The sequence below is a fragment of the Amblyomma mixtum genome, chromosome 5, assembly GCF_055824585.1.
Source record: "Amblyomma mixtum isolate Tamu chromosome 5, ASM5582458v1, whole genome shotgun sequence".
NCBI lineage: Eukaryota > Metazoa > Arthropoda > Arachnida > Ixodida > Ixodidae > Amblyomma > Amblyomma mixtum.
In genome coordinates this window covers 56916931-56933991 of record NC_143016.1, presented here as the reverse complement: position 1 = coordinate 56933991, position 17061 = coordinate 56916931, and the positions used below count along the sequence as shown (strand labels likewise).

The following is a 17061-nucleotide window of genomic DNA, read 5'->3' as shown; positions in this document are numbered from 1 at the left end:
CATTAAGACATGCATGCCTCTTTTCAAGGCCTAATTCCCTCAAATCTTTTTTGCTGAGCTTGTGGGGTATGCTGCGAAAACCGAGAATTTAAGCCTTCGTTTAGTTCGCTATATCTACCCGCATAGCTGTCGATGACGAGTGCGGCCATGATATTTCGTGCTCGACTACAGTTCTAGTAGCACTCTCTAATATTAAGTTTATCAGAGGCCGAAACAGCTTGTCATTGCCTATTTTTTTCCATCTGTTACATTCGACATTTAATGGCATATTTGTTGTGCTCCCTGTTCGAACATGACCCTTTTGCTTCGAGATCGCAGCTATTCTCACCATTAGGCACACCATACGTACGAGGTGTAATGATTCCTGGGGTGGTCAACTGTTCACATAGAATACAGGCACTATAGGCACTAAAGTGAAGCAGCGGCCGCATTACCATTAGCTCCCTCTCCACATGTTTTCTAACCGGGGTGGAAGCCATCACGATAATTCCTTTTGGTAGCCCACTCCCCTTGTGTTGATGGGTAGCCCGTTGGGCCCTAGGCGGTGCGGGCTGGGCAACGTTATTTTTCTTTTTTCTCCTCTGCCCACACTAATATATGTGTTGAGGGGCAAATAGATGTACTAATTTGAGAACAAAAATCTTTCCAGATCACGTGATTATATGCGATGCCATGACGGTTCCTACTTGCGTGTGTCAAAAAGCTCGAGGAATGTTTCTCTTGACCAAAACGTGCATTGCGTGCCTAAGTTCGAACAGCATAGCCTTCTACATAAGTGGTGGTGGTGAAAACTTTATTTACAACAGGGGAGTTTGGGACACACAGGTCCTTGGGCCCCCGCACGGCCCCACTGCACTCAAACGTTCATGTCCCGGAGGCTCATGACGCTGGCAGCCCGGTCTGTGGCGATGGCTTGCTTGGCCGGGTCCTCAGAATGCAGTAGGGTCTCCCAAGCCCCCGAAGTGGTAAGGTGCTCCAGGCCCCGCGGGGGAGGATCCGCCAGGCAGAGGAAAAGGATATGGTCGAGAGTGGCTTTGGGGTGGTGGCAGAGGGTACAGGAGGGGTTTGTGTGGACTTGGTGATAGCGTGAGCGTATATAAGGGGAGGGTAAAGTGCGTGTTTGGAGCCGCCTCCAAAGTGTCTGATTATAATGGTCGAGGGAGGGATGGGGTGGAGGGTAGAGCCGAAGCTCGGCTTTGCAGGCCTGCGTCTTTTCACTGAATGAGTGCATGCGCTCCCGCGAGAACCCCAGGTCGGAGGCTGCCGGAGCCCGGTTGAGAGAACCTCAGGCTTAAGCGTTGACGGCTTAGTTTCCGGGCTTACAGGAGTGGGCAGGCACCCATATCAGCTCCATGTGGCGGGGTCGGTGTGCGGTGAGGGAGTTCAGTATGTGAAATGCAGGGACGTGAACTCTCCCGCGAGCAAAATTTAGTATGGCAGTTTTAGAGTCGGATAGAATATATCGGGCCTCCGTGCGTGTGATGGTCAGGGCAATGGCGACCTCTTCGGCCTCCTCCGAAGTGACAGGAGGGGTTATGTGAAGGGGGCAATCGGTTGGAGGGAGTGGTTTGTGATGGCTACAACCATGTCCTCGCCCGTGCGTGCGGCATCCACCCAAACGGCATACGGTTCCGTGCCATAGTGTTTGTGGAGTGCCCGTGCGCGAGCTCTGCGGCGGGGTTCGTGGTAGGTGGGGTCCACGTTTTTGGGGAGAGGTTTAATAAATAATTCGCGGTGAATGTGGCGGGGGACCTGGAGCTGCGTGGGATCCGTGGCTGGTAGGCGGATACCGAGGGTGTGTAGGATGTGTCTGCCGGTGGTGGTCTTCGCGAGACGTATGCATTGTGCCTGTCAGTGGGCCTCGATAAGCTTCCCTATCGTATTGCGCAGGCCTAGTTGGAGGAGCTTTTTGGTTGAGGTATTTAGGGGTAGGTGTAGTGCTGTCTTAAATGCTGTTGGGATCATGGCATCCAGGGTGGAGATTTCCCCGGCCTGGAGTTTCAGGTAGGGAAGCGTGAAGAGAAAGCGGCTGAAGACTAAGGCATGAATGAGACGACATAGGTCATGCTCCTTCATGCCCCGGTGGTGTACAGAAACGCGGCGGATTAGGTGGGATATCGACACCGTCGTCTGCTTGAGTTTCCGTATGGTGAGTGTGTTTTTCCCGTTGTTCTGGATGTGGAGGCCCAGTACACGAAGGGTTCCAACCTCAGGTACCGGGTCACCATTCAGTTCAATGGCAATGGGGGAGCGGGGGCAGCGGTGGTTCTTAGGCCGGATGAGGAAGAGAATGGACGTAGTTTTAGATATCTACGTTTTGGGAACGTGTCCTCAGCTTTGAATGAGAAAGCATTTACCGAAGTGTAGTTCTTACCCTCTTTTGATCTTCGTGCTGACTGTAGCAGATTCGCACTCCAAAACACAGAGCAGGAAAACACTGTAACTTCCTGTATAAAGAAAAAGCGGTTTATATGGCATGCACTTGAATTGCGGCAAAACAATAATTGCCTCTCTTGCTGCCGCCGCGGTGGCTCAGTGTTTAAGGCGCTCGTCACATTAAAGATCCGCAGGTGGTCGAAATTATTCCGGAGACCTCCACTACGGCACCCTTCCCTCCCCCTCCCTCTCTTCCCTTCCGTCCTTTATTTCTTCCCTTACAGCGCGGTTCAGGTGTCCACTGAGATATGTGGGGCAGTTATTGCTTCATTTCCTTTCCTTAAAACATATTTTCAATTTTTCAATTTTCTCGCTGCAGGCTTAGCATTTTATCTTTCAGTTGTAGCGCCCTCAGTTTGCAAGGACTAAGCTTGAAGAATGCATTGAATGCACGGGAGCTTGACGGCAATTCGTGTCTCATTTTCAAGCACCCTCTAGGCATCTTTGTCTTGGCAAATAGTTTTCCTCTGATCGTATCGAATAACTCTTGTCCCTACTGCCTCGTGTCCGTACACAAACCTGGATCAGTGCCCCTTACCTCAGCCTCCTCTCCATCCTCAGTCTCCCTCCGTCCCATACCTCCCCCTCTCCCCGCCTCTCCCTCGGCTACACCTCTCATGACGCGCCCGGATTGGGTGGGATCGCCAGGAACATCAACTACCACCAATCAACCATTCCTCCGATATCATCATGACCGAAGGGGCGTTATCCTGAGTGCGTTATCCTGCTATAAAGCGGCTGCCTCCTCCTTCTTGCATCCCGACTTAACACGACTTATGCTCCACGACAGTCAGTATACTCACTCCTCGCGGTGGCCACTTACCCTGGAAAGAGCTTCAGGCGGCACTGCAATTGTTTATGATGAAGTCTTGACCGCACAGAGACAGCACTGTGGCACCTAAACCAGCACCTGGGTGGCAACCCACAGGCCTGCCAGCCACAACACGGAAGTAGGTGCACTGAGTGCATTTCCCCTCCAGTCATGTCTAACATTCATGGACAAAAATTTTGCGCATTCGAAAACTGTAAGGTACTGGGTATAGAGATATTGAAGGTAATGATTCCATTTTTTCGATATGCAGCAAAATATTTCTGTTGTAGTGTCTCCATCGCTCGAATCGAGCAGTTAAGACTGCCATAAAAAAAAAAAAACGATGGGAAATGCTTTTGACGGTAGCAAAAACTTTAATAGCAAAAACATTCAACCCTGCCGACGGGAGATCTGTGGATATATTGATATATTGATTGGTATACTGAAATCTTGCAATATATATGAAAAATTGCGCTCATAAAGTCTTTCCTGTTAAAAAATGCTTTTGTCCAGAATAAATGGCTATGATATAATGCAAACGCTTGGATCTGCAGCGGCGCATCAAGGGTCTTACCGCGTACAGCAGATGTTTGACACTACGTCTTCAAAGACGTATTCGGGCGGTTTACTTTGGTAAAATGTGCTGTTCGGTCAAAGTGACTGTTTGTTCAGCTTGGATAGTTGAATAAATGTTACTACTTAAACAATCCGCTTTATCTATAACAGGTTTCCTTGTGTCGAAGAAAAGAGGCAGGAACGAAGAATTTATAAAAAAGTTGTTTTAACAACTGTGCATGTCTGGAAAACTGATATGCGCGCCTTTGTTCATTAACAGCTGCATGCACCAAAATACGAGCAACCGGCTACCAGAGACAAACATGCAAGTTGTACATGTATAAAACGTTCTCTTTAAGTGTGACTCCGTTTCTCCAATGAACACACTGCCCCAACATAGTCTAGCTCTGCCTGTACGCTACCTTTTATCTTCGCACAAGCGTTAAAACGAACTGTATTTTTTCAATGCATCTAGTGTGTGCATTGAAATATCTTCCGCACTGTCCCACCCTTTTAGGCAGGATCAATTCTTTACGTTGGGGAACGCGGCAAGAGTTTTACAGGGCTGCGTAGTTCATGGCATCCCATGTCCCATCCCATGGCAAGGCATATCTAGTAAGAACACCGAACATCACGCACCGTACCTCCCAACGCATTCTTGGAAATTCCCAAAGCGCACAACAACAATGATTCTGAATCTACGCTTATACGCTGATGCCTTTCTTTACTGTAAGATTTACGAACGTCTAAGACCAACTGCTGATAAATAGCGCTTTTTTACTTTTTAGGTTTTGTAGTCAGGGCGACATATAAGAAATCAAACTTATGGCTTTGGTTTAGTTTGGTGGCTCAGTGGTTACGGAGCTCGGCTGCTGACCCGAAAGACGCAGGTTCGATCCCGGCCGCGGCGGCCGAATTTCGATGAAGGCGAAATTCTAGAGGCCCGTGTACTGTGCGATTTCAGTGCACTTAAAAGAACCCCAGGTGGTCGAAATTTCCGGAGCCCTTCACTACTGCGTCCCTCATAGCCTGAGTTGCTCTGGGACGTTAAACCCCAATAAACGAATCCAAACCAAACTTATGGCATATGGAAATTGTTACAACGGCTCACAATGAAACATTTGCTTTCCAAACCTTTGAAATGCACAAAATTGCTGGTGGTTTAGCACTGCTAAGCGCTAAATATTGTGCGAAAGCGCAGTTTTCTGCAGGTGAACACCACCGCTACGTACCTGAAAGCACGACTAAGGTGTCCATTGACCCCAGCAACCAGTTATGCGCGTCTTCCACTTTTTCAACGTCAATGCCAATTTACTCAATGTACGATGGCGGTCTATGTTCCAGTGCCGCGTTTCTGCAGATATGTTTTCATCGGCAACTTGTATTGCTCTAGTGCAGTGTTTCTGCCATAACGTTGTCCACTCCAACGCATGCAGCGCACATCTCCCTGTCATTGCCGCCACATAGCTCCAAGCGCGGGGAATGTAAAATAAAAACAGGAGCACCCGAGTACTAATCTTCTGCGTTCAAACTTAACCTGCAGCCTTCTGCCACAGCGTCTTTATGTCTAGAATTTTTATTTAGGCCGTAAAAAATTAATGTTTCTAGTGGCAGCCACGATGACAATGCAATTCTTGTCAGGCAGCGACCCTGTTCATTTGAAGGTTATTCGTGCAGGCGGTGCTCCAAGGGACTAAACAAACATGAAACGCCTTGAGTCGGCTGCGGGCTTGGTTAAGCTGCCATTTCCGTGCAGCTTTTACTTGCAGCCTCCTCCATCTCGTTTGGTGAGAAAAAATGGCCTGGCTTAGCTTATGGTTAAGCCTAGGATGCGAATCATGGTTTTGCGGTCTGGCGAGCCGCCCTCTCCCTGGCCGACATCTCGCTGCTCAACTGACTCAACGAGTGCGTCGCCTTTTGCGTGACGTCAGTATCTCCTAGCGGTAGGAGCGGGAGTTAGGCCGCCGGCGGAGGCTGCGCGTCCGCAAGCGAGCGCACGAGGCCCCAGCTTTCACAGCTGTTGTGACGTCATATCACGTGGTGCGCCGATGAAGGTCAAGTGGTAGCTACGCGGCCGTGCGCGGCGCAGCAAGGAAGAGCTCGGTTGTGCGAGTAATATGCTTCGCATAATAAAATTATTGTATTCTATTTATTGACAAACCGCTCAGCGTATTGTCGACGATTTTAAGCGCAGCCCACGCTTTCACTTCACTGGGATGAGCAATTCGGTCGAGTGGAAGAGTTAGGCACGCAGGCCGCTGGGTCCCCATACGCCCGAATTCCTTAATTAGAATAAAGGTTTTTTATGCGAAGCATATTACTAGAGCTACACTACAGCCCGTCGAGCGCGGCGGTGGAGCTACCATTTACCTTTAGCGTGACCACGTGACACCACGTGACAACATGACGTCACAGCAGAGGAGAGATGGGCTGCCGGCTCGCGCGGTCGGCCGCGGCGGTGGAGGCTCCACATCAGAGGCGCTGCAGCTGACCACGTGACGCTACAGCAGCGGTATAAAGCTGAGCTTGCCTCGCTCTCCGGGCAGGTGGCTTGGCTCGAGCCAGTAGCAGGCCCGTGCAATTTCCTTTTCATCCTTCTCTCAGTCACAACAACAACAACAACTCTCCGGGCACTTACGAGGCGGCCAGGTGTTGGGATGCCGCCTAGAAGCAGGGCTGATTTGAACAAGAAGCGAAAGCTTCAGCGTGCCACAGAGACCGATGAAGACCGGGATGAACGTCTGGCTAAGCGGCGTGCTCAATATGCGGCTCGGCGACAACGTTCAACAACAACTGAAGAACAAAGCGGGGAACTTTACCAAGCCTAGTCATCAATATGCTTCGCATCTGACTAGGCTTAACCTTAGCTAAGCCTCAGTCACTTTTTTTCTCTCTCTCCCTACGTTAGGCGCCTCCACGTTAGGCACTCGCGTCATACCCTCCTACTTTCACGGTAACCATCCTGCGAGTGGTACCGTAGCAATGCACTTCCCGGTTACGCTGATAACTACGACGTCCTACTACTGCTACTACTACAATTAATTAGAATAAGGGTTTTCTCTCTCTCTCTCTCTCTCTCTACGTTAGGCGCCTCCACGTTAGGCATTCGCGTCATACCCTCCTACTTTCACGGTAATCATCCTGCGAGTGGTACCATAGCAATGCACTTCCGGTTACGCTGATAACTACGACGTCCTACTACTGCTACTACTACAACGATGATGACTACGACGACAACACGAAACCGAGAAACTGGCGCTTAACAGCTCTCGTTGTACAAAGCTGCTTGCAAGCCAATACGTGCAACACCTGGATTGCATGCCTTGCTGCATTGATTACAGGAAGGGGCTTCTTTATGCGGTAGGTTACTTACTTTGGTTGCGCTCCAGCAGAAGCCCATGTGTTAGTCTATATTTCTTTTTCGTCTTCTTTCGAGCTCATATGACGTGAGTGCGTGAGCGCGTGAACTGCCCTTTGGCTCGTGACAAGAGCACGCGTGTTGCGTAATGTCCTGCAATTCTGCTCTAATTCAGACCAATTTACTCCTTAATATGAAGAAGAAATTGTCTATTTTGCAGGTACAAATTACAGGTTTTGAAATGTATTGGTCCTGCTTAAGGCTGTCGTTTGTACGAGAGCCTTTGCGAGTTCGATAGACGCTCATTATTTTAGGAAGCCGCAGTAGCCACCGGTGACATGAGGGGTGATCCCTGGCAAGACTTCCCCTGGCGATGGAGTTAGCAGCATACTTACTTGGTGCTGGGTTTCCAATGATCAGAAAGGTTGGAGCCCCGTGTTGAGGCTTACCATTGCACTGCGGTTTGCTGAAGCACGCCACTTCCCCAAACCGGGGAAGCTGGGAGCATTCAATTTTTGGTAGTGGGGCTAGGCGTACGCGCCAGCCCCTGCCTGAATCTAATCCAAAATCAGAACAGTTCTCTACAAGTTATTTTGTCTTTAAACTGCAAGGGTCATTTCCATACATGAACGCCCCTCTTGCCGGGACCCTCCCCCGCGGGACCTAGAGAACTTCAAGGACGAGACCCTGCTGCGCTCAGAGGACCGGGCCGGCTGCCAGTGTTATGGACCTTAGGAACATAAACACTTGAGTGCGGGGACCCTAGGGCGTGCCCCGAATCTCTCTCTCGCATATAGGTGGACGGAGGAAGGATGTTTTTGAGGAAAGGAAGGTGGGAGTGAAAGAGACGCATCTAGGTGGACGGAGGAGAGGTTTTTGATGAAAGGAAAGCCAAGGAGGAAAGTGGGAGTGAAAGAGATACAAATATATATTGGTTATTAAAAAGATTGAGCGAAGTACCTCAGTGAAGGGCTCCGGAATAATTTAGACCTAGACCAACTGAAAATCGAGTGTCCAACGAGAAGTCACAGAGAGAGAGAGAGAGAGAGAGAGAATTACTGCGCATTTCCTTTCCTCAAAATCCAACTTTCTGTATTTCAATTTTTAGCATCGCATCGCATACGGAGAGAGAGAGACGGACGCCTTTAGCATTTCGCCTACATCGAAACGCGGGCATAGCGTTCGGGTTGAAGACTGGGTGCTCCTGATCAGTAGTCGAGCGTGCTGACCACTGAGCCACTGGGGCAGATGGACGAAATGAAAAAGTTTCCCGAGTGCTGTGCAATGTCAGTGCGGGTTAAAGATCCCCAGGTGGTCGAAATTATTAATGGGCTATGTGACCTATGTCGACAAGACCGGTGTATCTGTTCTCGCTTCGGCGAGCGCGTCTTCGGCCGCTTATCTGTTTTTTGAGCAGCGTCCGCTCCGGCGGACGCAGTTGTTGCTGCGACGCGCGTCTTTCCTTTCCTCTCTCTCCTTCCTCTGATCTTTTAACTCTCCTCTATCTGCACGTGGCAGCGGTGGTGGCTTGGCTCGAGCCAGTAGCAGGCCCGTGCAATTTCCTTTTCATCCTTCTCTCAGTCACAACAACAACAACAACAACAACAACAACAACAACAACGGGTCGTGTCACCAAAGTGTGTCACCAAAACGTGTTCGCAACGAATGTGAAATTCTCAGAAGAGGCAGAATCAAACGAATGATTGTGATCAATAGAGGACAATCTGAAAATCATGCCCAAAAAATGTCATGCCAATAGGTTGGTTTGGTTTGTTTATGGGGTTTAACGTCCCAAAGCGACTAATGCTATGAGAGACGCCGTAGTGGAGGGCCCCGGAAATTTCGACCACCTGGATGAATAGTCAATTAATTAGAGCCAATACTGTGAAAAACGTCGATATAGTGAGTGGACGGAAAAACAGCCGTGCATGGCAAAATAGTGGAAAAATAGGCAAAGAAGTGAAAATAAAGTTTGAAGTCGATTGAAATGTGTTTCATGTGTGATAATTAATCGAACGAAAAGTTTGATTGATATACATGAATTAGGGGTATATAATAAGTGGGCGGGAAAGCAACCATAGCGCCGAATATGAAAACCCAAAATGGATTTGGGATGAAAAGAGGGTATAATCAGAGCAGCATAGAGAATCAAAGCGAGGTAAAGAGGGGCGACGAGTGCCGAGGAGGCGTCAATGCTTCCGCATTTCTCCAATGCGGGTAGCAGCAGTGATCTGTAACGTTTTTCCGGCGGCCTTCACCACGGCAGCTCTTTCTGTCTTCTTTCACTTCCACCTTCCTCGCTCCCCTTACAGCGCGATTCGGGTGTCCACCTAGATGTGAGACAATTACTATGCCATTTTATTTGAGCAAAACTCAATTATTTTAAAGGAATGAAAGAGGGAGTGAATTAAGAAAGAGAAACCTTACTGGTTTAGTCTGGGTTAATTTTCAGGGAGATATTGAATTTAATTGGAGAAACATTTATTCAGATGTAAAATATTCCTGTGATCCTCAGCGGTTGGTGGTCAGATTTCAGTCTTAGCTGTCGATAGAGACCGGCTCAAGCAGTGGTCGTCTGCCCTTAATCCAGGGCTACGCTAGCCTTTGCTGACTTTTGGGCACGCTGCACCACACCTCTTTGGTCCTCTCAGCGGTCGCTGACGAGCAGTGCTTCTCATAGCTCCGCACTGGGTTTCTAGTCTTAAGGACAACGTGAATGTCCTGATATTCCATTGTAATGTGATGTAAAGTGGGTTTTTCCTTGCATCATGGACACCATTATACGTAGAGAGAGAGAGAGAAAACTTTATTACAACAGGAATTCGGGGCACGCCCCAGGGTCCCCGCACTCAAGTGTTTATGTTCCTGAGGTCCATAACACTGGCAGCCCGGCCGGTGGCGATTGTCTGCACGGCCGGGTCCTCCGAGCGCAGCAGGGTCTCCCAGTCCTCCCAGGTCTTGAGGTTCTCTAGGTCCCGCGGGGGAGGGTCCGCCGGGCAGAGGGAAAGGATGTGAAGGGAAGAAGCGAAGGGTTCTGGGCATAGGGCGCATGCCGGAGTAGGGAAGGAGGGATTAGGATATGAACATGTCTGAAGCTGCATCCATGCAACAACCTCTTCCCTGCTGAGTGACCTATGCGGCCGAGGATTGTTCCTATTGGCACCCTTGTCACATTCTCGTATGGCCGAGTACTCGCGGGGGACCGGCACGAATCCTCGAGGTCGAATTCACTGGTGGCTCGGCTCGTAGTGCAACCTCTAGCTACCCTATCCGCCTCTTGGTTCTCTGCCACCCTTGCGTGTTCCGGTACCCATACGATCCTGTGTTGGATCTCTCATCGTTATTTTTCTGTCTTTTTGATGCTTCCTACCACTCCGACGAGTACGCCGAGTGCGGTACGACCAATTCAGAAACTCAGAAAGTTACGGCATGTTGTTAGAGAGTCAGTGAGGATAGTTATCGACCGCCCGGCTCTGTAGCCTTCCGCCGCCGCTAGAGCGACAGCTAGTTCCACGGCCTCAGTCGGCGTGGAGTTTCTGAGTGACCCACTGGTAACTTCTCGGTGTTCCGAATCCACCAGCGAAGCCATAGCCCGTTCATTGCTGTAGTCGTATGCGGCTGCGCTCAAGTACACCGTGTTGTTCTTGTTCGCATAAGTCCTCTCTGAAGATTGGGATTCATGTTTTTTGGGACTGGAGGTATACCTTGAGCTGTCTGTGTTGGTCGTATGATATGGCTTCCACTTTGGCCATTTACCGCACTTACTCATTGTAGCCGAGTATCTTCAAGCGCGCTCGCCCGGTCGTTGTCTGCATCAGGCTGTGTATTTGCGAGCGGAGCTGTACCTCCCTCAACTCCCCGAAGGTGTTCTGGATCCCCACGACCAGAAGCCGTTCACTTTATGTGTTGTGTGGCAGTTTGAGCGCCGTCTTGTGGGCTTTGGGTCAAATGGCCTCTGCATGTTGTTGTTCAGCCTGGTTCAGAGAGGGTATGACAAGCTGTATGACTCTGGTTACCGCCAGCTGTCCCACCAGTTTCAACGTGTCTTCCTCTCGCATTCCGTGTCTGTTGTTGGTGATAAAGGCTGTAATTCGGGTAACCTGCACCTTTGTCGCTTTGAGTAGGGCGAAGGTGTGGCTGCTTCGCTGATTCGTCTGGATCCACAGCACAAGGAGTCTAAACATATTCTTTTTCGGTATTTCGATCCCTTGCAAGTAGGCCTTGCCGTCTGATTTTCTCCTTCCGCACTCTCAGCAGCTTGGATTTCTCGGTAGAGTATGCCAGGCCTCTTGCTCTGGCGCACTTCTGGACGCAAGCGGCCGCCGCCTGGAGTTTCTCATGCCTTCTTTCCTTTGAGCCCTTGTTGATCCAGATACTGATATCATAGGCGTGTATGGCATGCCTGATATCTTGTATCTTTTCTAGCTTACTTGCCATCCCTACCATTGCCACTTTACAAAGAATAGGTGAGATGAAGTGCCAAACAAATGAACACCACAAGGCACCACGAACGAAGAACACCACGAAGGAATTGGAGGCACGCAGGCCCCTGGGTCCACGCATGATGCCACTGCACTCAAGTGTTTATGTTCTTAAGGCCTGTAATACTGGTGGCCCAGTCGGTGGCGATCGTCAGCACGGCCGGGTCCTCCAAGAGCAGCAGGATCTTCCAGTCCTCCCAGGTTTTTTGGCACTCTAGGTCCCGCGGGGACGGGCCCGCCGGGTAGAGGGCGAGGAAGTGGAGTGAAGATGCGCAGGGTTCTGGGCATAGGGTGCATTCAGGAGTGCGGAAGGAGCAATGATAGCTGTGATAGTTGTGAGCGATGAGAGTGTGTCTGTAGTCTGCGATACAGTGTTGCGTGTTTGTTATGTAGGGAGCGGTGGGCTGGGAGGTAGAGCTGGCGCGAGGCTCTGTCGGCCTGCCGCAACTCGCAGAATTCCTGCATGCGCTCCTTCGTGAATCCCTGATCAGAAGCCACATCAGCCCGGTTTAAAGAACCACGGGTTAAACGGCGGCCTCGTTTCCAGGATTCCAGGAGTGCACAGGCACCTCTGTCAGCTGCACTTAGCGCGGGGCGGGTGGGGAGCAGTGCAGCGGGCGAGTGCTGCATGCCAAAAGCAGGGACATGGATTCGGCCTCGCGCAAAATTTATAATCGAAGTTTTAAAGTTTGCTAATATGTAGCTGGCTTCCGTGCGGGTGATGGCAATAGTAATATCGGCTTCCTCTACAGCCTCTGGGAAGGTGTCTGGCGGGAGAGGTAGTTTGATGAGGGCTAATGAGAAGGGGTCCACCAAGGCTGCGGTCGCTTTATCATCCTGGCAACAGTGTCCTATACGGCGTTATGGGTGGACATGCCCATTATCTCAGTGTAGTGCCTTTGCTCGGGCTCTGCGGTGCTGGTCATAATGGGACTCATGCATATTTCACGACAGTGGCTTGATGTGCAGCTTCCGGTAAAGGGATCGCGAGATGGCGAGGGTGAGGATGATAAGCCTATAGATTATCACATCCAACTCCAGTTCAACAACACATTGATCGAATCCGTAAATTCTTGTAAATTCCTGGGCGTATTCTTTCCTAGTGAGCTAGGCTGGGGTGACCATGTAAATCACGTCCGTTTGCGTGTAGCTCGATCTATTGGTGTGATAAATCGCATCAGGTACTTCTTGCCCATACAGGCTAAAAGGCAGTTGTATTTTGCCCTCATCCATTCACAACTGGTGTATTGCAATTTAATTTGGGGCACTTGCAACAAAACTGACACAGCCAGATTATTTTCATTACAAAAAGAGCTCTGCGCGCATGTTCTCCTAATCCTTCTTCAGGCGACTGCTTATTACAGTCCTTCAATGTTCCTCCATTCCCATTGTGCTATAATCTTTCAGTTGCTGTTCATATTTATCATAAAACAAAGCAGGACATCACATCTTTAAGAAACAAGTATGTGAACAGAAACATAGGCTATAGTCTGCGAGTCCCTTCTTTCATTTCCAGTCGTGCCCGGACAAACTACGGCACCCAACACATTGATAACCAAATTTCTGCAGTTTGCAACGTGTCTCCTTCCATAATTGACGAAGGTGTAACTTGTAAAACCACTTGTCATTTCAAAAAGAAAATGGAGATGCTTTTTATGCATACTACTGACCCATAAAATACTTGTGATATTTAGTGTTTACAGTGATAGCCTTACTCCTGTCCTGTCCTGTCCTGTCCCGTGTGCCCTGGGGGTGGCCCGGGGAACACGGGCCACACCAGTGTGCGCCGGTACCCACACAATTTTGTGTGGGATCTTGTGGTTTTGTTCTTCCTGGTTTTTAATTCTGTCGCTCGCTGCGAGGATTATACGGAGCGCGTGACGACCTATCCTGCCATTCATGTAATTTCGGCAGGCCGTTCGAGAGTCCGCGAGTATTGTTAGCGACCGCCCGGTTCTATAGCCCTCCGCCACCGCTAGAGCAACGGCTACTTACTCGACCTCTGCAGCTGTGCAGCCTCGGAGAGACGCGCTGGTCATTTCGCGTAAAGACGAATCGACCACCGCCGCTACAGCGATTTTGGTATCTCCTCCTCTCCAAGACGCGTCTGCATACACGGTCGTGGAATAATGGACTCTGGAATAATTTCGACCTTAGGTAATTTTGCTTAGGAATAATTTGACTTAGGTAACGTGCATTTTAAAAGAAATACACAGCGCGAACAGACACGATGGACGAAGAGGTGCACAACACAAGCGCTGTCTCGCAACTAAAATTTCATACACAAGGAAAAACATATAAAAGCACCTGGCAAAGAGCGCATGTCCAGCAATCACAATCACAACGCAATCACAGTCGCAACAACAATCACAACGTGTACTGACATCACACAGCCCACGGGCTCCTCTTGCTTTTCGGCTACATGAAACTACCAGGGCACGCGGCCCACGGTCCTGAGCAGACCCGAAACGAATAGTATAAGTTAGAAGAAGAGGAGGAGGAAGTACTCTTTACCGTTGGCACTCGTATCGCGTCAGTAAAATGGCATTCACGCGGTATATCTTGCCTTCAATTTCTTAATTTATTTAAAAGCTTTGTTTTTAATTACATCTCCGGTGTGCACGTGTATCTTTCGAGTCACATAATGTCTAGGCTGGCTGGAAAGTTTATTAAGCACACGCCTCCTCACGTTTGCAGTGAGGTAGGTTGTCTCGCATAGGTTCACACGCAAAGCGTTGTTCGGCATACTTACCAGATGCTGAGTCTCCGACGATCAAGAATGTCGGGCTCCATGCTGAGGCCTTTTGCGGGCTGAAGCATGCCACTTCCCCAAACGAGGGCGGATGGAGCATGAATTTTTGGTAGTGGGGCTTGGCATCGCCGCCAGCCCCTACATCATAAAGCAAAAATTAGAATACACTCAGTGAAAAAAATTTGCTTCATTACTACTTTATTTCGCTTGGCGGAGAGAGAAAAACTTTGTTATATAAAATTCGTGGGGCGCTCATGGGTCCCCGCACGACCCCACTGCACTAAAGTCTTATGTTTCTGCGCACACAATCGCAGCAAAAGGTGGTATCCTGGAGCGCCTAAAGACAATGATTAGCAGAAACGTTGGAAGAGGAATCTTCGAGAGAACTAACTCTCCGAGACGTCAGCCTAACTTGAGTGAAACTTGCAATCGCATTGTATTTTGCGCGACTGTGTCCATTTGATCAATGATTAGAAGTAAGGTTACTTCAAAGTTCACCAACGCGGTGTCCCCGCTCTCGGTCGATTTGTCGTCGTACCTTTCAAAGGAAAAGAAATTGCGCAAAAAAGACCCGAGAGGAATAGCGTTGCAGCGTGCCCAAATGCACGCACGAAGAAGGCATGGTTTCCTTTTTGGGGTGTCCCCGAGTCGTCACTGCTAGATGTGAATACGGATGGCAATGCCAGCTAGAACAAAACATTTTGACCATCCCGAATATGGGAGCAAGACTTGATACGGCTGACATGGGTTGAGTTCTGTTTGCCACGACAAGTGTGCGCCGAAATCCATTTGAACTTTTGCACGAAATAGTGGTCATGTTCACAATTCACTGCGCAAACACTGTTAATGCCCGTTTTTACTTCCGGTGAAGAAAGAGAAAAGAAGTTACAGTAATAAAACACGCAGAACAAATTTTTAAAGACATAGGTAATGTTCTTTTTAAGCGTGTTGAAGTATTTTTCCAGAGCATCGCATTTTTTTTTTCATTCTGTTCTGCTTATTTTTTTTTTTTGAAATTCACTGTTAGAAATATGAGGCCCCCCTTACACAATGTCCAACTGGCCAGTAAGGCATTTCATATAAATACACTGCTACTCCAAGCAAGAGAGCAATGGGCTGTGTAGCGTTTGACAACGACTACTGCAAGGCGATCACAGGCCTCTTCAAGCACTCCGCTGACATTGCACAAGGTACTGGGTTCTCCGTTCTCGCCGATCTTTCTAAGGAGTAGTAAGCAAAGAAGATAAGGTTCTAGTTCAGTAATAAGCACTGAACTTGACTTGCGGTAGTGTCTAATCGCAATTTCTTTTTCTGTGGATAAAACATTTTTTAAGACATTTTTAACATTTTTAAGGTGGCTTCCATGTGATATCATGTAGCTCCAAACTTGAGACATCTTTAGGGCTCTTAATAAGTATCAGCCATCTTGATGAATACCATGAACTATACAAGCACATGGGCCAATAAAATCAACGCAGAGCAACTACCTTAAATCTTATAGGACCAGAATGGGCTTCAATGCCACAATTATCAGAGTTAGTAAGGTGAAAACAAGCACCATAGATGCTTTCAAATGACTTGGAGGATTGCTTGCCGACTAAATGAAACTTTCAGGAAGCCTTGCTTTTACATCCGGTGCATTTGTTGAAGCATGTGTTGATCTGGGCTACATTACACCAAACACTGACAAGCACACTATGTGCTACCAAGAGTTAGTCAAATAAAATCAAATTAAAGGTTTATTTTGCACTCCATAGAAAGAAATGCAGGGCACAGGGACAAAAAAAGCTTGTCAGAAGACAGCTTGACAGCGCCCTTACAATTTGTTTCGTGCCGTTTGTCTGGAAATGCAAGCAGATTCCAGCAATATTTACTCATCACGAAAATGTGAACGGAAGCCTACTGACGAAATTTTTTTTTATTATTTTTTTTTATTTCAATACCCTAAAGGCCCAATGCGGGCATTACATAGGGGGGGATTCATCAAAGAAAACAACAGATATAAAACACAGAATACAAACGGCTGAAAACAGAAGTAAACAAGTTAAGAAGGCAGTACAAGTTAATAAGAGGAACAAAAAAAAAGGCTAATATGAGGTATTTGAAAAAAATTCACATGTAGCAAACCGCGCAAAAAATCAAGAAAAATCCCGGCTTCGAAAGTTACTAAACACAGCATCTAACTAATCTAACTAACTAAAATTATGACGGAGATTGTTACCCTGGCAGAAAATGCAGTATTGCTTGTGGATTTGATAACAAGTGATGGTGTAACATGGAATAGGAATATACAGTCATTGATGGGAATTGGCGCAACTCATTCATTCCCAAAGTGCAAGGTGCAGCATCCAATTGACGCATGCCGCTTACTTCACTCTGTGTCTGACTTTCCACGCCTCATTAAGAGCATCAAGGAGAGGTAGTGGTGGTGAAAACCTTTATTTACAAAGGGAGACTGGGAGACTGGTGCTCGTTGGCGGGGTCCTCAGGCCAAAAATCCGATAGTTTCTGCTATCCTGCGGACTCGCGCAGCAAGCCACTGCTAATCCTCCAGGCTGGAGCTGGAGAGAGCAGCTTCCCATGAGAAGGTACTCAATTGGAATTTGGGGGAAGTGGGGGGGGGGGGGGATTTGATTAGGGCGTGCGTACATGAAGTGATATAGAATCG

The 17061-nt window shown here is 48.5% G+C and overlaps 1 non-coding gene and 1 pseudogene across 1 annotated transcript; both read left to right on the top strand.

Moving 5' to 3' along the window:
• Window positions 1-7547: 7547 nt before the first annotated feature.
• Window positions 7548-7710, top strand: LOC149342252 (U1 spliceosomal RNA). The gene has a single exon (XR_016283343.1). It is a non-coding gene; the product is annotated as a U1 spliceosomal RNA (small nuclear RNA).
• Window positions 7711-14385: 6675 nt separating this feature from the next.
• Window positions 14386-14534, top strand: LOC149342251 (U1 spliceosomal RNA; annotated as a pseudogene).
• Window positions 14535-17061: the final 2527 nt, after the last annotated feature.